Source organism: Lonchura striata, chromosome 4 (genome assembly GCF_050655825.1).
Source record: "Lonchura striata isolate lonStrDom1 chromosome 4, ASM5065582v1, whole genome shotgun sequence".
NCBI lineage: Eukaryota > Metazoa > Chordata > Aves > Passeriformes > Estrildidae > Lonchura > Lonchura striata.
The window spans coordinates 24,841,234-24,865,035 of NC_140706.1; positions in this window are offsets into that span (position 1 = coordinate 24,841,234).

Genomic DNA, 23,802 nt, shown 5'->3' on the forward strand with positions numbered 1-23,802 from the left:
CTGTACTTTTCATACTGCTGCTCTGGTGAGGAAGCTGAGGGTGTGTGGGAGGCTGGGAGGAGACACAGCCAGGACAGGTGACCCAAACTGACCAAAGACCATGTGAGATCATGCTCAGTTTTTAAAGGGGGGGTATGGGGGGAAAACGGAGGAAGCAGAGTGTCCAGAGTGATGGTGTTTGTCTTCCCAAGCCACCATCACATGTGTTGGAGGCCTGCTCTCCTGGAGATGGCTGAACACTTGCCAGCCCATAGGGAACACTGAATTAATTACTTTTTTGTTTGCTTGCATGTGCAGCTTCTGCTTTTCCTAATAAACCGTCTTTGTTTCAACCCATGAGTTTTCCAGCTTTTCCATTTCTAGTTCTTTCCTTGATCCTGCTCATGGGGGAATGGATAAGTGGCTGCATGGGGCTTGGTTGCTAGATGGGGTTAAACCAGAGCATAATATATATCTATTATCCAGTAGAGTGCATTAAATTTGTATTTCCACCAGTAGACTTGAGAACCATCTTATACTTCGAATTCACCCCTGAGAAAAGGTCTTTGTGTCTTAATGATATTTCAAATATCAAGGCTGTAGTGCAAACATTTTTGATTCATAGTAATTTAAGGGTATTATCAAAAGTAATCATTTGACAATTTTTATTCGAGTATTTAATCTTTACCACATGCACTGAAACTTGAATCTACCAATGCTCTAAATTAAACGTTATTCCAAACTGTTGTGTTTTGCTTCAGCATAAAAATAAAAAAAATTCATCTATAGTAAACATCTCTAAATTTAGACTGCCATGGTCTCAGAATCACTTTTTAAACTGCCATCACATCAAGTGCAAAAGTCCTAATACAAATCATGCTTTTGTTTCTTACATCAAAAAAGTACAAAGGCATCTATTCTTTTCTTTCTCCCTCTCACATAATCAGCTATATATAAGACTGCCTATATTCTGTGCTCTTTAACTCATTTCTGTCAGTACTTGACAGCCTCTCCTTTTGAAGAACAGCTGTAGAGAGTAAGCAAATTTAGTAGTTCAGTCTTTCAAATGAATTTAAGCAGATTTCTTCATGCAGAGGTACAGAATATATGACATTGCATGTTTTCCCATCTGGTGACTTATAAAGAAAAGTCTTTCTGTTTTATAAGCAAGAATTGATTAACATATTTATCTGTAATTTCAAATGCATGCAGGTTAGAGAGATATGAAACAAAAGCAAAGTAATTGGCATTTGACGATTTCTAAAATATTCCTAAATTTCTTTTTTTGTTTGCAATGTTTGCCCCGGTTTTTATTCCTGATTTTGTGGCTGCATTTCAGTTTCATGAACTTTTAGATACAGTTTTGACAGATATACCAGTACACTAGAAATACAGCTGTGTGACATATAATTTTTCAAAATATTTTTTTAACTGAATAGCCTTTTATTTCCTTGAAAAAATCTGTCCTGTGTAAATAAATGGTGTGTTATTAGAAAGAAGAAGATGTTATGGTTTGGTTTAGAGTTTTGTTTTTTGTCTAGTGTTTGTCATACTGTGCCCAAGATACTCTTTTTTGCCTATGTTCTCCTTATATTTTCACAAGAAGGCTTTTGACAGAACCATTTACAAGAGTAGAAGAACTAAACAAAACAGATCTGCTATGGGGAGTCTTTGTGTCCTTGCAGAGTGACAATATATGGAGATGCTGAGAGAAACAGCAATTATGTATTTAGAGGCAGGTAATTTAGGGTAACTAATTCCAGAAAAACTCCGTGTCTTCATAGTTTGCTGAGTGTATACCTACCTGTTAGGTCCACTCTGACTCTGCAGAGATGGTTTCTATGTTTTCTGTTGATATTTTTGACATATACACTGTAGATTTTTATTTCTGAATTGCACCCTTACTATCCTACAAATTTATTTTAAAAATTTCCTTTTATACTTCTTTTATTCTGGTGGAAAATTGGTTTAATTTCTTAAACATAGTATTGAGAATTTCACAACAGAATATTATTCTAGATCTGATTCCTTTTTTCCTAAATTTAACTCTTTGTTTGATACCTCATGTAATTCACTAATTTTTGATTAGATATTACACTTTCTATGTTTCCTTTCAAGCATGGCCCTTTCCTAGTACTAGTCCTTCAAACATACATTACAATTCAAGCAGAACCATGGGTTCTTTGAATTAGCATGACACATGCAGCTTTTAGTCACTGAAATGACACTGGAGGTGGGCTGGCTATGAGCACAGTAACTTACATGCAGTCATTCCCCAAAACCTAAAAACATCTCACAAAAATCCTGGAATCCATGTTCCTCTTTTATTTGTATATCAAATCCAAGAAACAAACAGGAAAAACTGTCATCAAAAGCTCCATATTGCTGTCACCGCTTCAGAAAGGAGAATTTATTTTTAAAATTAACAGAATTTCACACTGTATAAGCTTTCTTTAGTCTCTGATCAAACTTATTTTTTCCCCTCACTTATCCTCTGTCTGGCAAAGTAATTCAACTTGTAAGATTGTGGTTTCTGCACTTAAAAATTATTTATTTATAACTTGAAGCTACTTTATGCAATCTGATATTCACCACTGAGAACTTGTTCACAGTTGGTTACTGACTATGAGTATGACATATTACTCTACCACGATTATCTATATATTCTATTATCTATATAATTTAATTTTGAAATATTTTTAAAAGTTGAGATTAATTTTACCTTCTTTTCTGTCTTGCTTCGGAGAGATTGTGTTGTGTTGTTCTGAGAGATTGTGTTGTGTTGTCCCAGAAGGAGTACAAGAATTAGTGGAGGCAGTCAAACTTGGCCAAAGTTTAACTTTTCTGGGACTAACACATCTGGGACAGGTTATCACTCCTTCAGCTTGTTTGCCTCAAGAAGTCTCCTGATCATGGCAGAACTCCAGCTCTGCTCTTCCATTTGGAGCCAAGGGACTAATGGAAGATGAGACCCTCTGCTGTGATGGATACTAAATTAACTCTGTCCCCAAATGCTTTGGAGAACTTTTGGGGGTTACTTGCTGCAGACTCAGCTACAGTATTATGTGTATTGCTTTAAGTGGATCCAACTGTATCTGATTTGTTTGCCTTTGTGGTTATATGCTTGAGGGTTCAGCAGCAGCTGTGTGGTCCTTGTGAGTGCTGGTGGAGTGGGAAGAAGTCTGAGTGTCTGGGTCCTCCTGCCCTGCTCAGCTCTGCCCCACAAGGAGCACGGGAAGCACAGTGAGCTGGGAAGGGGAATGCTCCATCTCACCCAGACTGAGGTCAGGGCAAGGCACTGTGACATACAGAGCTTTGATGTACAAAGGAATGATCTGGGCAATTAACTGTAAATAGAAACTGTTAGAAATATATCAGGGATTTCACTAAATCAATTTTTCCTGGAATTGCTTTTCAGAAATTGCTTGCAAGAGGTTTTTATTTACAAACAATACATGCTTGTATGTTTGAACATGATATGTGAAACCATATACCAGTTTACTGCTTGCTAAATTAATAATACTGTTTGTGTTTTTTTTATTAACAACAGTGTGTTCTGATCCAAGATATTGTCCCTTAGACAAACCTAGAAACTTGTGCTAAAATGAGTAAGATAATATTCCGTGGGCTCAATAAAACCTTATATTCCACCCAACTAGAGCATTTATCAAATTGATAATTCTATTTTGCTAGTTTGCAGTGAGAAAAAATTAATTAATAAGCAGCCTGGGAAATAAATAGTTTTAATTTCCCATTCAAGAACTGCAAAATTAAATCCAGCGATGCATCCCCTCTTCTCTACCTTAACCCCAAAGATAAAGAAAGACTCAACAGTATTTTCTTCATAGCAATGTAAAACTGCCTTTTTCTGGCCATTTCCAATTCATTCCATTATTTATTTCAAGTTACATAGCTGAGCATTTTAGACTGATGGATGTGCTGATCTTAGTCTACATCAAACCCTCTGTGGGCTTTAATACCTCCCTCTTGCATGGCTAGATTGAACTAAACATAGGTGTGTTGCTTTCAATAATTATAGGAGTTTCTTACAGAGCACAGAATAAAGTACTGTGATGGGTAACATGGTTTATTCATAGATATTTAAAAAAGATCTGAACAGGGAAAGACATGGATTATTCATGGATATTTTTAAAAGACCTGAAGAGGGGAAGGAGTCAAACATTAAAGAAAAATGCTGAGATGGAGCTACTTAAATGCTAAATGTTAATGAAAAAAATTCTCACACATTAGTGCAGAAGTACCAAAAAAGTATATTATAATATAATATTCAGTTTAATTTATAATTAGAAAAAGAAAACTATTTCTTCATAAGATGCACCATATTTAATTTTAGGCTTATATTGCAATGTATTATTCTATTTTCCTGTGGCTCTAAACAGAAAATGTTGTTAAAATATAGCCAAAGTGTCAGTGTTTTTCATGAGATCATTTCTGTTCTGAAGAAAACAAAGCATGTGAGTGACATGCCCTAATAACTTAGACATGGCAAGGAATCAGAAGCATACACAGAAAAGGCTGGAGGATTTGCTTTGTCTTTGAAACTGAAAAATCTGTTGCATGTCATTTTTTTAATAAGCAATGATTGAGACCTGATCCACAATCTTCTAAATCAGCTGGGTAGGTTAGGAAGGATTTCAAGCCGCTTTGAGTGTGTTACAAATACTGCCCAAATTAATCTCACAAAAGTGGTGATGCGCTGAAATGGACTATTTAATAAGTAATATAGAGTAAAGAAGTATCAGTACATGTATTTATATTACAATTGAACAAATGCTTTTGCCTGGAACTAAAAAGAAAATTTTGCACAATATTTAAATGGAGACATTACCAATAACCTTGCAAATAATAAAGAACACACTCAAGATTTCAATGTCCTTACTCCATTGGAAAATTAGTGCTAGTAGTTGAAAACCCAAGAGATTATATAGGAAGTATTTTATCCCTTAACCTATTTGGATTATTCATTCTTTACTCTCTCTCAATATTTATAGGGTTATATCATGTCTGCATACTAGAGAAACTAGCTTGGTCTAATAGTTCTGTGACAACAAGGATTACACAATAAATTGGGAAATGTAGAGCACCTTCTCAGTGGTATAACCTGAAACTACTTTGGTTTCTTTGCTTCTAAAATCTCCTCTTTAGTCCACATTGGAATTTAGAAAAATTTCCCTTACGTCTTCTAAAGACAGATCCCCTTCTGTTCTTTGCCAAGAGCTGTAGTATGAATTATTTTACTGTAGTTTTTCCCTTACATTTGTTAAATCTCAAAAGGGCATGCTGGTGGATGGCCCTCCATGGCATATATTGTATATATGGGATAGAAGCATCTAAGGTAATTTTGGGTTTCATTTATGCACTGGAATTTGCACAGAGATTACAAATTTGTAACATTGCTTCTAAAGTTTTACCTTTCTGCAATTGTAATGTTTCCTTTGACTCTCAGTTCTCCCATTACATGGAGATTTCCATTATTCTGATCTTATACAAACCCATGGCAAATCCTCTTCTTTTCTTGCATCCTGTTCTCCTTGATTCATTCACATCTGTTTACTCCCAGCAAAAATCAGAGTTCTGCACTACAGGGAGGGTATTGTGTTTTCTTTATCTTCTGCTTTCTGCACTCCATTGACCAAGGTACAAACTATTTTCCTTTTCTGTCCACCACTACTTTCTTTCCTCCCTCCCTCCATACTTACTTATCTTTCCTCTCCTTCCCTTCTTTCCCTTCATTCACCTAGCTTTACAAATATTTGAAAATAACTGATAACCTTAATAACCTTTTCATTCTCCCTTTGTACATGTGCTTATCTAGGTAGGGAAAAAAATACAAAGAATTGTTCACAAGAGCCTGTAAAACTGTTTATAATATAGCATTAGATTTTTTTTCCTTGTTTTGAGTGGATTAATCAAGAGTTCAAGTCAGATCCACTTGCAGTTTGACACTTAGAGACCAAGGGTTATCTAAAGCTTGGCAAATGTTGTTCACAGTAACATTTATAAGAATTTGCTTGCTTTCTGTTGTGACAAACAATTTTCTTGCCTGCAGCATGTATCTGGGGCAGTAATAAATCTAGCAGAACACAAGCAGAAAGATATTTAAAAAAATATTTTATAGGTCATGTATGGTAGTGTAACTGTGGCTATATAAAACTGTTAGAAATTTAGCAGCTTTATTAGGACAGTATTTGGACAGAGCAAAGGAAATTTTACAACATTTTGGAAGAATAAAAGTAAAAGATACTCAAAGTTGATGCTCCCAAACACATTTTTCTCTGTATTCTCTAGTGCTTTCAGCTTATTGTGAAGCACAGCGAGGGAAAGCCTGGTCATCCTACAATGAAAACTCCCTCTTCACAGTTTTGTTGTGACTTCTGTTGGTGACTTCTTCCACCAGATATCACAATTTGACTTGATAGGGAGGTTGACAAAATATTTCAGTGACAGGCTTTCAGAGAGACAAGAAAACCTGCCATACATATTTGTCACTGGTGTTTTCAGTTGTCTTTTCTTCTTCTAAAAAAAGTGTTTATGTGCACAAATTGCACATATGTATAACATCTTTCTATATAAAGAGCAAAGAAAAATTTGAAGAGCACACCAGCTATCAAACTTTAACTTAGTTTGTTATCATATAAAGGTAATCATGATTAGCTGTATATCCATCAGGTTTACAAGTGTTGTATCTTTGTACTTGCCTATCTTGCAGCTTTGCATCAGTTCCTCACCATTCCTGCAGCATCCTGCAGTGCTCTGGGACCAGGGGAGGGTCTACAGCAAGAGAATGCAGATCTGATTCCATGTACCTTCCCTGGACATCCCCTAGGCCTGCAGGTTACTTGTAATGAATCAGGAACCTCCAAAGCATGAGGTTCCTGGAGCATGGTCACTGCATGTACCATGTAGTAAAATGGCATAAGCCCAAAGAATGCACACTGCATAAGTTTCATTTATCTTTTTCTTTTTTTTGTCACTTCTCTTTTTATGATATTTTCAGGATTATTTTTGACCAAAAAGTCAATGAGTTTGGAAAAATTTTAAATTCTTCCTCTGTCCTTTAATATTTTTTTTAATGTGCAAAAAAGCCAATACATGCTAAAGAACACACAAGGAAGAATTGATGCCTTAAAGATCTAGAAATAGAACAACGTACTTTCAAGATAATATTGATATAGGAATTAATATAGAAGCTAGTCTTTAACTGGAGACCTTCAGAGACAAAAATGGAAAAATGCCCACTCCACACAGCACAAATACAGTTTTATAAGTTTAGAAAATGAGTATAATTGACAAGAATCCTCAATTAGAAACACAGGTGATGAGGTAATTTCCCCCACTTGGTTCAACTCTTTTCCCAAGTCCCCTTCTGCTAGTTGTTTATGAGAAACTGTCTTGGGAGAGGAGCTCTTCCTTGGTTTCCATAAAAGCTCTTTTAGGATTGCAATCTTTGGAGTGTGGTTTTTCTTTCTGCCTGTCAGAGTAGGAAAATTACTGATATTAGCTAGGAACTACATAACTATACAACAATAGTCTACATAACTACAAATATATGAAGAATATATAAAAATAAAAATCACTTTGGTATCACTATCACAGGAAAAATTACCCTCCCTCAAGCCTTTGTAGTGAGAGTCTGTAAGTGTAAATCTATCAGTGAAAGTACAATGGTGTTCAGGCTATAGGGCAGGTTAGTGCAGGTATGTAAGCTTTGTTTATAGCAATGCTCTCCTACTCTTTTAACACAAATTTTATAAATAAACTTATAAAGTTTGTTAAAAGAGACTAGAAATTTGTTGTGCTTTTCATTTTCTAGCCTCTGCATGATTAAAAGTTTATCTCAAAAATTGAAATATAAAAAAGAAGAAGAAATGTTCATGATTGCAAACATGTTGAAAATATGAGCTAGTAAAACATGAAATATTCTTCAATACTTCCTTCCCAGAGTTTTTATCATCTGTAATACTGACTTGTGTAGCCTAGCATGTCAGGAGTGACTTCAAGGCCTTTGCAATTATGAGTCACATTTTCTTAAATGGGCCAGACCATCTCCTGTTCAAAGCAGCCTCTGACTGACATCTCTGTTGGGCATCTGAAAGACAGCTGCCAGGCAGCATCATCATCCCATGGGAGCATCTCTTTGCTCCAGGGAGCAATGGTAACACTGACAGGACAGAGAGCACAATCTGGCAAAAATCTTTCTGTATTTGTTTAGTATCTTTAATGACTTAAATTGATCATGCATGATAATTTTTACTTCATGTTATTTGTTTAAACTTATACATTTTGTTCAGCCATGAAACATCTAAAAGACCTTGAATTAAGATCCGTGCCTCATTTTGTTGCACTGATTTAGTCTATTTTCAGTTACACTGCTTTAATGGTACCTTCACAAATGAGTGACAATATAGTGATGTAAGTCAGGTGTTTTAAAGGAAAGAGGCACAACACTCCCTAATTGTTTACATAAGTGCTGGTGAACCCCTAAAAATCAATTCAAAGTCAGAGCAACACTTTTTGATATGGTAAATTACTTGCAAAATAGCTGTGGGTCTCAGTACATCTCATTGGTGTCTTAATTTTCTAATAAATCTTAAATATATTAATATGAGTAGTTTTCAACTAAGGTTGTCACTGGCAAAATTACTGCACCTCCAAATTAACTCAAAATAAAAGACCTGAGAAACAGATATTTATCTGAGAAAGATTTAGTAACTGTACCTTCAAGACATTTCTTTGTTACAATACAGAATGTAGCTAAAATTTATTTTTCAGTGCAGTTGAACTCAGTGAACAGATAAGCTGGCCAGAGTTAAAGTTAATTGTTTAAAAAGGATGCTATGGTGTTCTATGTAATATCTTAGACCTCAGTTCACTTCCTGTGGAAAAATGTCTGTTTTGGATCAAAATAGAAAGGGAAATTAAGAAGGAAGAGAAAAGAGAAAGGGAAAGGGAGAAAAAACAAGTAGGAAGAAAACAGAGAAAAAATAAGACTATTATCATGAGAGGACAGTGTACAGCAAAGGCACATATATATGTATATAAATCTCTTCAATATTTTACAGGCATTATTATTTTCTTCACAGCTAAGTATACACATTTGAAGTAGGAAAGTACAATATTTTTTGACAGATTTCAACAAGGAAAATTTTAATCTCTAATGGTATTACTGTTTCCCACAATGGGCTGCACTTGAAGCCAAACCTTTTGCTGCTCCTATGAGTTAAGGTCCTACTGGCCACCTTGCTTCTAGATAGCTTCTGAGAAACATCTCAGAGCCAATGGAATCCAGAAGTGCAAATCTAAATGAAAAATAACTGAGTAAACTAATTCAGCCAATGACACTCCGAAGTTTCTGCTGGTTTTAAAGTTTATAAAAACTTAACCTGTCATATGCTGAATATGAGCTGTGTGCCCTAGAATGAATGTAAGCCATCTGCCTCCTTGACTGCTTGAACAGGCTGAGCTCAAGAGGCAATAGGCAAGAGGGAAGTGATGAGTAGATCACAGTAAAATACTGCATCCAATGCTGGGTGCAACAGTGCAAGAAAGGGTAGCTAAACTGGAGCAAACCCAATAGAGGCTCACAGGAACTCGTGACTTGTTAGGATAAGTTAAGTGACAGAAGATTGTTCAGCTTGGAGACATACTTTAAGGACATCCAACAGCATTCTCCCATAACTATGGTGATGTGATCAAGATGACAGAGCCAGACTTCTTGTAGTGGTGCATAGCAGAAGAATGAAACAAGGGTCTAGGATAAATGTAAAGAAAATGTAAATGAAAATATATGTAAAGAAAAGCTTTTACTCCATGAGAATAGTCCAGCAGAGAAACATGATGTCCAGGGAAGTTAAGCAGTCTCCATCCTTGGAGATTAATAAGACCCAACTAGAACAAGCACTGAGCCACTTGACCTGACATCAAAGTTCTTTCCATCTTGAGCAGAACTAGACACACCCTATGGTCCCTCTTCTGGATTTTTTTTAAAAAATCTACCTGTTTATTTTAAATGGAAATCCAAAGACATATTGGAAGCTTCAAAGGCCACTAGATCCTGTTCATTAATGGTGGTGTTTACTGGAAGCTCTCTGAGATCTCCCATATAAAGTGATAGCTTAAGACTTTCTAACAGCTTGGCAGATACATGGTATTTTTCATCTCTGATTGCTGAAGGCACACAAAGCTGAAAATAGTTTGTACTCCTAAAGAGATATGAAGTAAATTTGGAAGTAAATACATCATACACAACAGTTTAATACCTTGGTCTGAAAGCTATGCTTGAAGCAAATATATGAATTTCTGAAGTGCATACTGTTGGAATTTGTGGGATTTTATACGAGGGCATGGTTCCTGGCAGATAGTCTATCTGAATGTTCTCCCAGCTCTTTGATCTGAAAGCATGAAGCTGATCCTAGAGCATGAAAAACAGCTACCTTCTTCTAAGATACTTTGTATGTCTAAAAGGAACAGTAAAGAGGGTTTTAAAGTTGGAGTTTTTTTGACATCCATCAGTCCCCAAGATGGATCCACACCATGGCTCTATGAAAACTGTTGAAATTGAGTACTTAATTATACCTCTGAAACTTTTTTCTTGCAGAGATGAAAAGTTGTATGTTATTTGCTCTCCAGTGATTTTTTAATAGCTGTCCATATAAAGCTGCTAAAGTCTTGAGTAGGAAATCATCAGCACAAATATGAATCTAGGCTAATTCAATTGGCTGCAATTGCTATTATTTCCCATGTGCTGAATCCATAGATGGTGTTCGCCTAAACAACAAAAAAGCAATTACCAGATAAAATGTTAGACAGCGAGGAAATTAATTTATTTAAGAAAACTAAGATTTAGAGGAAGTGGAGTCAAACTTGCTGTTTATTATCTTTCTGTTTCAATTATCTGGCTGTAAATTGAGGGTCATAGCAATAGCTGCTTTCCTGTATATTCAGTCTTTGGTCTGACAAGTTTGTCGTCTAAATAACAAAGATAAAGAGCCCTTAAACATATGCATGTACAAGATAAGTGACAAAACACTCTTGCTGGATTGGTAGATTATACTGTGATCATCAATGCAAGTAATCAAATAACATCTGAGTTGAGCACTACCATCTAATTCTGCAGCTGGGCTTATTTCTCATAATTGTTTAATATCACATAGACATGCAGCCCACTGGGAGTATGTTTGGAGGTTCAATCTTTAAAACTGCTGCAGTCATGAAAAATTACACATTGAGCAATTTTCTCACTTGCTAGCTGAATGAAGCTACTTTTGCATAGTTGCAGTAATTAAAGAGAAAGATGATATTTCTGTTGAGAAGTTTGAATAATAAGATTATTTCCTAATTTATATATTTAAATTGATGAAGATTTTAAGATTCAGCTACCTATGTACATACGAAGAGCATATACACTCAGTGGATAAACATTTCATCATTTTCTTGAAGTAGGAATTTATAAGTTAACTGGCTTATTACAATTTCTTAGAGAAAGGATTTTGAATACTCCAGTACAATTTTTTGTGTTAGCTACTTGTCACCAGCAGCCCAGGATTAGACATGCAGATTGAATTTTCTATTAAAATTATTCTGTCTTTCAGAAACATCCTTGTCTGCAGTCAAAAAGTATGAATACAAAGGTTTCTCAAGAGTTAGTGATCTTCAACTTCAAATCTATCTTTTCATATAACTGAAATAAACAGAATTATAACCACGTTTGTAAAAAAGGCAGTGACATTTTAAATCTTTTAATTTGATTCTGAGCTCAGAATAAAAAAATGGTATCAATAGAAGTTATGTTCTTTACACCTATCAATTTACTCTTATTTGTGTGCAGAGAAAAAAGCCTGTATTTTAAAAGGAATTTGATGCTCACACAAAGATTTTAATGACAGTTTTGGAGGCTGAAGTCTTACATAGCCATAGAGAATGAGCAACAGCTGCATAAAACTTGGAATACTCCCCTCCTAGGATATGTTGGCATTCATTCAACAAAAGGGAAAACAGTTTTCAAAGCCTATGATCAGAAGGTATTTGGGTATATTTGTAAGATACAGGAATCTGAAAGGGAGCCTGGTTCTATGCTCCATTTTGGACATAAGACACTGCTTCTGACAGCCTTTGAGGTTCTAAATGGTCCCAGGAATGAGGAGACAAATAAATGTCTTCGTGCTACACCTTTGCTCCCTCTATCCATATCAAGTGCTGGTCAGGTCTTAAGCATGAGCACATGTCAAACAATTTCTTGTTATGTTGCATTTCATTATCCTAAAATTAATTAACAAATGTTGTATAAATGCTAGTCTCTGAAGAGCCCCTGACATACTGTGCATATTTAAAGACTTGAAAACAAAGCGTGATACAGACACTACATTGCTCTGAACATTTCAAAAAAAGTATGGGGTTTTTTCCTTGTAAAACAAGATGATAACTGAAAAATGTTCAAAAAGTATTATCTCTGAGATGACTCTAGGTGTGAGTGATTTCTGTTCAGAGGCTGTGACTGACTTAGAATAGATGTACCTTCTCAATGTCTGAGCCATTATTCTGGGACTAATTGTGTGTGTTTCTATATCTACATATAAAAACCTATGCAATATAAATCTACCAGAAGACATTTTAAACATCTTCCCCACCCTTTGTATAATAATGTAGCTTATGTCTAAAAATACTTCATGTCATATTTTCTTTTCAGACAGGATCAAAATGTCAAATCTAGGAACAATTTTAGTACAGATACTATTGTGTCTCTTAAATTAAAATAATGCAAAGGTTTCTGAATAAATTATCACAGTTGCCATGGAAACATAGTGGGCAAGAAATATTTATAGTTGCTGCAAGCAATAATTTTGCAGTTTAATGCTTTAAAATGTCAAGCAACACATAATCTCTAAAACAATTCTTTTGTGATTGTGTATATTCACAAATATCTATAAAGATATATCTTCAGTTCTTGCCTCCAGAAAAAAATTTAAAATCATAAACTCTTACAAAAAGTCAAACTATAATATAGGTTTTGTGACTGTCCAACAACATTTTTCAGCTATAAAGACAAATAATACCTTGTCAGACATAGGTGTGCTATTTTATGTAAGGGATTGTTAGAGTCAACAACTGGAGATGTTTCCAAGCTAATTAAGTTTAGAATCTTTTTAAAGTCTCTAAGCTCTAGCAGTAATTGCCAGTACAAAAATTGAACATGCCTTATTCATAAATGCAAGATAGCAAGTATCTGATAGTCTTATTAAAATAAGGGTTATTCCCAATTTGTTAATTGAAACAGTACATTATAAAAACATACAGAGAAGCACTGGTAAATTTTCTAGGTGTATATTGATTAGTCAAGGTGTGACAGATTGGTACATTGGTATAAACACTGAGCTTCATAACAAGGTTGTATGACCTCCTCTTCTGTCATTGGGACTACCCATCCACAGCATTTGAAAATGCTTTTTTACAGTTCTGCATTCTCTTAACAGCTATGTAGAAAGGACTCTGCATAGTACAGAGAAGTGAGCTTGTTTGTGATGTACAAACATACAAACACGTGGGAGGAAGGGAAAAGTGAGAGCTGAGGGGGGAGAAGGCAGCACAGTGCTATGCTCAAGCATCCTTAAAAGATGTTCTTAGAAGATGCCAGGAAGAGAATCAGTCTTGAGATCTAGGTACGAAAAGCAATGCTTCTGGCATTCATCCCCCAGATCTGTCTCACAAATGCTTTGTGACATGCTGTACCAATCCCCAGTGGGATTCTACCTCTTCTCATCATACCTAGCTTTATTTGGTTATAGGTGTTTTGTAACACTAGAAGAAAACATCAGTATTCTTGGCTATCCAGATTTCAGAAATTGTGTGCTGCTCTAAGTCTGAGGAACAAAGATGGGCACTATGATAGCTGGTATTTAAGACTTGGTGGACCTGACAATCTGAATAAAATTATAAAGCTGAAGGCTCTCTTCTTCCCCTCTCACTACTGGCATTAAGGAAGAAATATTCTCACATACTTTGAAGTAACATGGGTGGATGCAAAATTTAAAATATTTCTTTAAATTAAAAACTCAGATCCCAACTTGTATATCACATCAGCACAGTCTGTTAGATAGGAATGTTTTAAACTCAGACTTATTTAAGCATTTGGAGGAATTGCTCTATGAGTTCTGCACTGCTCTAAAAATGATCACCTTTACACAAATACAGTTATCGCTAAGGAAATCAGGAGGTCAAAGTGATAAAGAAGAAAACCTACAAAATAAAACTAAATAGTTTTGACTGAATTCCTTGAATGAGAATAATAAAAAAAAAAGCTGGAGGGATTCTTCCTGTATAGTTCTATCTGAATAATGTGCAAGAGCAGAATTAGTCTCACTTGTCACAAATTTTGTGAAAGAACAGAAATAATCCAGGCATTCACATCTAAAGAACACTTAATCATTTTCAGAATTTTACACTTCAGGAACTGCCAAATGTTGTCAATGGTAACAACAAGTCAGTCCTTAGCAAGGCAAGGAGTTATATACATTATTACTGAATAGATTTAAGTAAGGCCACATCTTCTAAAAGTTCATCTCCTCTTATTCTGCACTCACTGAAAATCCTGAAGTATTAAGAACATTATTCAGAAACAGAAGCAAAACTCATGGAACAGCAGGAAGAAGGGCTCCTCTCAGATTTTCTCCTCTCAGGAAAACCTCAGAGGGCTGAGGCCTTGATTTTGCAATCACACCCAACAGCAACTGCTGTCTGCTCTGTTTACCAAATTGGAAATTATAATTTTATGGTTTATATAACATTCAAAAAATAAAGATGATATTTCTGCTTGCATACTGAAAGTGAAATTTCTAGGTGCTAAGCTTGTAAATTACAGCAAGGCTTCATACAAGAAAAAATTACTTCTTGGTGATTAACTATGTGCAGAAGATGCTTCCTTATGTTGTCATATTTCCTCATCTCAAAAATTATTGTTTTGTTCTTTTGTTTCCCTACTAGGGAATCAGTTGTCTCCCTATATATTTGAATATGTGTCTGTAGGACAACATGTATTGTTTTTTTCAGTTTAAATAACATACTTAAGCTTTTGGAATTAAGCAGACCTTGTCAGCATTTTACTAGATTGTTAAGTTCTGTTGTTTTATCATAATGAAGCACATTGGAATTTTAATTTTCACTGCTGTACACCATATTCTTAAATAATTATTTTGAGAGGTTTTTTGTTTTAATGGATAAAATTATTTTTAATATGTGTGTAATAGATACCTTAATGTGCTACATGTCAGCACCATATTTAAGGAATACAGCAGCACTGGTTATTCCATGAAATGGGACATTTTTTATTTCAGCAGTAAAGTGAGAAATAATAATGTGTATTCAAGGAACATCAAAGATATTTTCAAAAATTAAATTGCATATTAAGTAATGTACTGTGAAGAGAAGGACAAAAGACAAAGTGTGTAGCACTGCTTCTGATCTTCCAAAGAATCTGGACTAGGAAACACTGTTTCATATTTACATGTTAGCCTCCAGCAGGATGCAGCTTGACCTGAGGTTGACTCCAGAGTCACAAGCTAAAAGGAACGGTTATGCAACAGAGAGTTGCTAAAATTAACCATGCAAAACCCCAGAAGACTGGGGTGAGGGTACCCAGAAACCATGCAACTGTAAGGAATAATGCTCACTTCTTTCACTGAAAGAAAAGGCTTGCATTATTTCAGTGTCCATCTTTATTGAGCTTAGAGAATATTGTGTTTCAATTTCTAGGCATAATTTTCTATTTGTCAGCTCATTTATTGTAAAATACAATACTCTTCCTGTTAGATAGAAGTTGTTTAGTGAATGCCCAGGAGCCATGCATCAATATTAAAAAGAGAGAGAGGGAGGGAGGGAGAGAGAGAGAGAGAGAGAGACAGGGAGGAATAAAAATACATTAAAAAATATAGCCCAAATTTTCATTTGAAAGCCTCAACTTTTATTATCTGTATTCTGCTCTAGTATCTCTTCACTGAGAGAAGTGGAATTCCTTTATAAGAGAGAATACTCAGAAACTGGTGGCTGGACACAGACAGGGAGATGATCAGACCCTTGCTTTCATCTTTTTGCCCTTTCAGTGGCCCACTGCAAAATTACCTGCAAGTCAAGTAGGGCAGAGTTATTGCACCACTTAAGAAGGAGGAGTTACCCCCCATAAAAATCATCTTTATCCAGAATAAATACTCTGAAAATTTTCAGTACCTGGTCTGGAGGCCCGTAGCATCCACTGAGAGCCCCTGTAAGTTCTTCCAGGATGACAGAAGGACAGATATCTGAAGTGGCTCTGTGATGCCAATCACAGATTCATGTCAATCAGCAATTTAGGAATAATAGCAGTTGTTATTGATTGCCCACCAAATGGCTCTTGTCTCTGCTGAATAACATGAGATTCACTGCATGTTTATGCAGGTGCTACACTCCCACAAGAAGTAGCTGAGGCTTCTGGACTAAAACCTGTATTTCCAGTTTTGCCCTCAAAACCTGAGGCATTCAGCCTAGCATGTTATATGTTAATATTATGGCCTAATCAGAAAAATCTGAAAGGCATAAAAATAAAATACTGAAAAAAAAAAAAAAAAAAAGCAGGCTCCTTGTGTTGTCCAGGGACTGTGTTATATATGTTTAAAAAAATACTATGACTTGAGAAAAGAGTAGTTCAGTTTTATGTTACAAAATAAGCCTAACTAGCAATAAATCTAGGGGAAGGAAAGACCACTCAGTCCACTGTTACTTTTATATGCCATTGAAGGAAGGAAAAGCAACAGGATTTAGCAGTTTATTATGATTACAGACACCATGACTTACTTTTGGCCTAGATTTCATACCCCAGCTTTGAGACCTCTTCTGAGAGTTCTGTATCTTTGCTAGGAAAGTAAAAGGCTCATGAAAAGGCCAGGTGAGAAAGATTGACAGAAACATCAGTGTTACCTGCTTCCTTTTTGTCTTTAATAGCTCCTGGAACATGAATCTTGTATTATTTCAGTCACATCTCCCTTACTTCTCCTTTCCTTTCACCACACATCCATCTATCTATCTTTCTTTCTATCTATCTATCTATCTATCTATCTCTCTCTCTCTCTCTCTCTCTCTCTCTCTATCATCTCCCTTCCCTTCCCTTCCCTTCCCTTCCCTTCCCTTCCCTTCCCTTCCCTTCCCTTCCCTTCCCTTCCCTTCCCTTCCCTTCCCTTCCCTTCCCTTCCCTTCCCTTCCCTTCCCTTCCCTTCCCTTCCCTTCCCTTCCCTTCCCTTCCCTTCCCTTCCCTTCCCTTCCCTTCCCTTCCCTTCCCTTCCCTTCCCTTCCCTTCCCTTCCCTTCCTTTCCCCATATGAAAGTCACACTTATCAAAGCAAGTTGTTATCTTTCTCACACTTCTCTGCACCAATGCCCAGAGATACCAACAAAAATAAAGTTTACAATAGCTCACAACTGGCACAGGTCTGGACTGACAAAATCTGTTATGTAGAAAGATGAGGCCTTCAGGTCAGGCAGATGCAGAACTCAGCACAGTACAGCAGAGCCCCTTAATGGAGCACAGGAGGCAGAAACTGCAACCACAAATTCTCTATCCCCAACTCCCTCATCCGTGGAAACCTTACTGCAGTGAAATGAATGCTGATACTTCACTGCAGCACACAGCTACTGTGTTGGGTTTGCTTTTCTCCAGAACTCAGGTTGCAAGTGACTCAGTTTTAGAAATATAAACTACTTTTCTGTCTTTGCAATACTTTTGTTTGTATTGAATGTTCTTATGAGTTGTTGTTGACTCTGAGAGAGCACAGATATTTCAGCTGATTTTAGCTTTTTGGTTTTCCTTCCCAACCAGAGAGTTACTATTTTCAGTGTCACAAACAAATCTTTGGAACAGTACTAAAAACTATGGAGTGAAAGAAGCAATCCTAAAATGGAAAGATTAATTATTCACAATTCAAATTTTAACCGTATTTCTGTTTTGTGTTTGTTCTGGTTTGGTTTTGGGGTTTTTTGCTTGTTTTTGTTTTTGTGGGTTTTAAAAATTTTGCTTCTTTCTAAGAAGTCTAAAATATCTGTAATGGTCATATGGGCACTTTTAAATCCTGTGTCTATAGTCAGAGTTTCAAACCTCCAATACTGTGGATTCAAGGCTTCAAATAGACTGTTGTGTGAAATAAAAACTCTTCCTGGAAAATGAATATGATACAGAGATATTAGTAAGCTAAAATTCATAAAATTCTTTTCAGCAAGACATTTGGAGCCTGAGACACTAATTCACAGAAGTACTGACAGCATATTAATGTTTTGCATGTAATACAGAGCAGATCTAAAATTCAAGGAAGATTTATAAAGGCAGATGAGAAAGGTTTCAGTGGCATAATCTAAAATACAATTAGAAAAAAGGGTTTAACATTAGTATATAAAGAATTTGAGCATATTCTTTTACTTTTCCCTGAATAATGACACTACAGCAAAAATCTCCCAGGCTCTCAATTTTAAGCTTCCAAGCTATACCTCAGTAAGAAACAGAAGACTAGTTCAAATGAAATCATGACCAGTTTTTATGCTGCAAGATAACAGATGGTATGAATTTTTTCGTTCTAGGTCAATAGCAGACTTATTATACAGCTGTCTGTCTGGAAGTGCTAACTACAATATCATAGATGAGAAGGAAAGCTATTGAGGCTACAATAGCACAGTAGCATGCCCAGAAGCACCCCTTCTAAAGACAAAACACCAACAGCTTATTTTTACTGACAGAGATTTCTATGTCAGTTCTAGAGGTAACAAATAGAACTCCACAACATTTTGCAGGAAGGAAAACGCTGAGTTGAGGAGCCCTTAGAGACTAATTTTGTGGCATGCTCTATAATTCATGCCATCTTTTATCTTCTTGTTATTGCCCTTGCTTGAAACATCAAAATGAATACACATTGGCATTTATGACAGATACTGGGTAACAATAATAGGATAACATGACATGATGTCCATTGTTGTGAGAGCCTGAATACAGGGAGGTAGGCAGTCCCTTGAAATCAAGTGTCTGTACAGATATGCATGCACTCAAGCCAGGGTTTTTCTTTATCTAGTAAGAGGCTGACTTTTATTTCAATTCAAAGGAGGAAATCTAGGAGGTAGAAAATGAAGAAGCATATTTTTTTAATGTTTTTTCTTAATGCATATTTATGTCAAAAGAAATGTCTGGGTATACTACAGCAAATCCTACACATATTCTGTTTAGTGAAAGAAAGTCTCAGTGAAGCATGTCATTAAAGATTAATATTAAATAGAAATTATTAGTAAACATTTTAATTTCTTGATTCCTTTAGGAAAACAGTCACAGACTTCTTCAAAGATAAGTTTTCAAGCTTGTTTCTTTATGATGTATTTTCTAGTTCTTGTGATTATAAAATACTGGTAAAGGTTTATTCAATTTTTTTTTTCTTTTATCTCAGTAAAATACTGTAGTGCTGAAATATGCAGAGAGCTTCTGAAAAATATTGCTTTGAAAAAAATTATTCTTTGAGCTCAGAATGAAAATAGAATATAGTAAGTGTATTACTTTACACTAATATAAGTAAAGATTGTTAAGGAATTTTATAAACCTGCATGCTTAACAGAAAATATTTGATAAAGTACACTTTCATACTCTATTACAAGAGACATATTTTTTGATTGGAAATCTCTCTTTATTTTTCATGCCTTCTTCCATCACAGTCACAGCTTTGCAAGGCAGTGAAGCTCGGAGTTTGCAATCTTAACAACCACAAGTTTTAAATGGTTTGGGAAAAAATGAAGCACAGAATCCAAACAATTTCTTTTTGCTTTTGCTATATGGCTGATGAGATGTCTGTGTATATATACACGTCTGTGTATGTGGGTGGTGGGTGTGACGGTAGCATTTGAGCTGACAACTTCCCCTATAAAGTTAAAGATGTCTGGCATTCTTTTAGAATGCTTATGACTTGGCCAAAACTGAAATGTTTGGGCTGAAATTTTCCACAGTAGGTTTATGCATCAGACAGAATTTTATTCAAAACATTCAGACAAAATAGTTCATCTATTTCAGAGAATGAGATTAGGCAAAGTATGTTGTTTTACCAGTTTTAAAGAACATTAGAGAACAGTGTCTCCTAAAAGCTGGAACAGAACCCAGAAGCTGTTAGTTGTGCCATCTCTTTGGCAGCAAGTACCAGAAAAAGCAGCTGCTGAGTGAATGTCTTTGCCTTCTAATCAGCATAGAGGAGAGTGGGATATTTTTGCTACCACACCAGAACTGATGGTACTGCAGGTTAGTTTTATAAATGTTTATTGTATTCCTTCTAACCCTAAACTTTCTATAATTCTATGATAGTCTCCATGCAGTCTGAGTAACTTGACTAGGCCCAGGATTTTATTTCTGTTACATATGAGACAATTGTTCAGAATGAATGTCTGTGTTATGAAATTAATTTCTCAAGTACAGAAATATTAGTTTAAATGCATTCTAGGCACATTCTGCATCTCAGTATTACTTATAGATTTATAAAATCATAGAATGGTTTGGGTTGGAAGTGACCTCTTGTTCCAACCCCTCTACTATGGGTGGGGACACCTTGCATTAGATCATGTTGATCAAAGGCTCATCCAACTTTCCAGGGATGGGGCATCCACAGCTTCTCTCGACAACCTGTTCCAGTGTTTCACCACTGTCACAGTAAAGAATTTTTTCCTATGATCTAATCTTAACCTACCCTCTTTCAATTTAAAGCCACTCTCTCTTCTTCATTGCTTTATACCCTTGTAAAAATTCTCTCACCACCTTTCTGTTCTTTTTTCCAACATTCTTGGGTTGTGCCCATTCCCTAATGCATTTCAAAAGTTTCGCTAAGTCCAGTCAAACCTCACAAGTAAATGGTTGCAGGAGAGAAGGAGAGAGGCTGCTCATCTTTCAGGGGTGAGACATGATTATTCACTTCCAGATATATCAGTCATCACTAGTAAAACTGGAACTGGCTTCTGGTCAACAAATTCATACCTAGCTCCCAACACAGACATTGAAACTTGACAGAAACCATCTTCATTGCTGCCTCTGTTTTCAAAATGGTGTGTCCTAATTAAACACAAGATCTGCAAAGATTGTTGGGCAATCTGTTGATTACCAAAAAGTAGGTGTAGCTCTGTTTCAGAACATATTCCTTCTTTAAGTAGCTCTGTCTCCAGCCAAGTGAGTCACATCCAGTAAAGCCACACATTTATCGCAGAATCCCAGAATGGTAAAATAGTTTGGGTTGGAAGGCACCGTTAAAGGTGATCTAGTCCAACACCCACTGTGATGGGGAGTGGCACCTTCAACTAGATCTCAATGCGCAGAACCCCATCCAGACTGATCTTGAGTATTTTCAGGGACGGGACTTTTGTCACCTCTCTGGACAATCTGTTCCAGTGTTTCACCACCCTTGTAAAAACTTTCTTCCTTATATCTAGTCTAAATCTTACCCTCCTTTTGTTTGAAACTGTTACTCTTTGTCCTGTTGTGACATGCTCTGTTATAGTTTGTCCCCATATTTCTTGTAAGTACTCTTTAATTACCGAATGCCTAAAACAAGGTCTCCCTGGAGCCTTCTCTGCTCCAGACTGAAGAATCCCAGCTCAGCCATTTCTCAAAGGAGAAATGTTCCATCCATCTTATCATCTTGGAAGATCTTCCTTGGATTCACTCCAACAGGTCCATGTTCTTCCTGTGCTGGGAACACCAGAGCTGGACACAGAACTCCAGGTGGGGTCTCATAACAGCAGGGTAGAGAGGCAGAACCACCCCTCTCACCCTTCTGCCCACGCTGCTTTGAAAGCAGCCCAGGAAAACAAAGTACCTTGGCATATTACAAGGCAGGTGTGCTTTCACTGGGAAGCATTGGCATACCAAGATAATAGGCACTGTAAAAGGTTATCAGCCAAACTCATAATTGGTACTTGCAAGTGCCATAGTAAGTCTTCTAGTGTTTATATTTATCCTGTGTTAAAGGCTGCTTCCTTTGAACTAAAAATATAATTAGTGGTTAATAAAAGAGCATATTAGATTATTCACAGTGTAAATTCATATGGTACAAATTAACTAAGATATGTCAGTTGAGGTTCAGGCTTGAGTTTAATGTGAGAGGGAATTTGCAGATGACATCAAAAGAAGTTCTGATAGTATCAAAATAACTGAAAATTCATAAGCAAATCTTGTAAAATATTTTTTTCTATGTACAGTTATTTTAAAATTCAGATGAAAAGATAATTAAGATAATATATCTAAATATAGATTATATCTATGACTAGAAGCAGAACTAGTGATTTATGTTACTCAGATTGCTCAATTGAATTAAAACTCTTTTCTCTTATATCTATTAGATTTGTTGTATTCCATATGTAGCACAAATCTTTTCCCATGTAATTTTCTATTCATTGACATTATGAATAGCTTTGTATTTCTTAATAAGAATTCTGTTAAAATATGGCTTTGGATTTGTGCGAAATTATCCCTGAGACCTTTATTCAATCAGGTTATTCATTCAAGTTTGTTTGTACTGGACACATGGTGGAGTCACAATCCTTGCAGGTGTTCAAGAAACAACTGTGCATGGCACTCAGTGCTGTGGTTTAGTTGACACAATGATGGTCAGTCGAAGGCTGGACTCAAAGATCTTAGAGGGTTTTTTCCCCACCTAATTCTTTCTATGATTCTGTGAAAGACAAATACGATTGAAATTATACAAGAGCAGACTGCCCATTTACAATGGAGAAGACATTGATCCTCACTAGCCACTACCTTTCTTACCCCACAGTTGGAAATTAATAGAACTTAATAGGCACATGGTACTTGAGAATCCAACCTGTCAAGTGTGAGGGCTGTGCAGGATCTCAGGGTTATAACGTATGTCGTCCTGATCTTTAATCAGCTAGCAGGATTCTGCAAAACCTGAAAACTTAATATTTTTATTGTTGAGTGGAAGGCAGCAAACTGTGCCACATAGAAATTACAGGCCACATCAGAACAGAAAGAAGAAAAGTCATGAAGAAGAGCACTTCTGTAGAAACCTGTCCCAGAAAAAGAAATTGAGGACTGTGCTTGAATGAGGAAAGGGAGAGATTAGGTTTTCTGTGCTGGCAGACATCTGCATGTACCTATATCTGCCTCTAGATACAATTAATTGGAAGATCAGAATTGTTGTGGCTTTTGAGACGCAGAATTAGCATTAACAAAATTGTACATGATAAATGCAATAAAATTAATTATTGTCATGAGTAAAATATTTTTTACTCTATTCCAGTGAACACTTGTGAAAGGATCTAAAGGTGATAATGCTGACTTCAAAAACACCTAAGAGATGTTCTGACATGGGTTCATCTTAAGAAATTGTTCCAAAATGTCTCACTTAATAGTGACCCAGGACTGGGCTAATTTAGCATGAAAGCCAAAAGCTCAGAGAGAATTGGGGAATGCATTAAGGTATCTCTAAACCAATCTACAACCTAACAGTATCTCAAGCACTATAGCATTTTTCCCTAATTAGGTCAGCATCCCACAGAATGAGAAGTGCAGCTCTTACCCTGACTCATTGCACTTCAGTGACCTGTTTCAAATGAACAGAGAATGTACTCTTGCCTTTTATCAGATAAACAACATGGACTGCATTTTCAAATAGTTCGTCTTTCTGCATTTCCTTTTTAGAATTCAAAAAAATCTCAGATTGCTGTCTTTTCCTGTTTTTCAGCTGAGTTCAACCAGAAATTAGAGGCCAAAGAGGTGATTGTGTTATAAATAAGTCACTACTGAACTTTTACCATCTTTTGC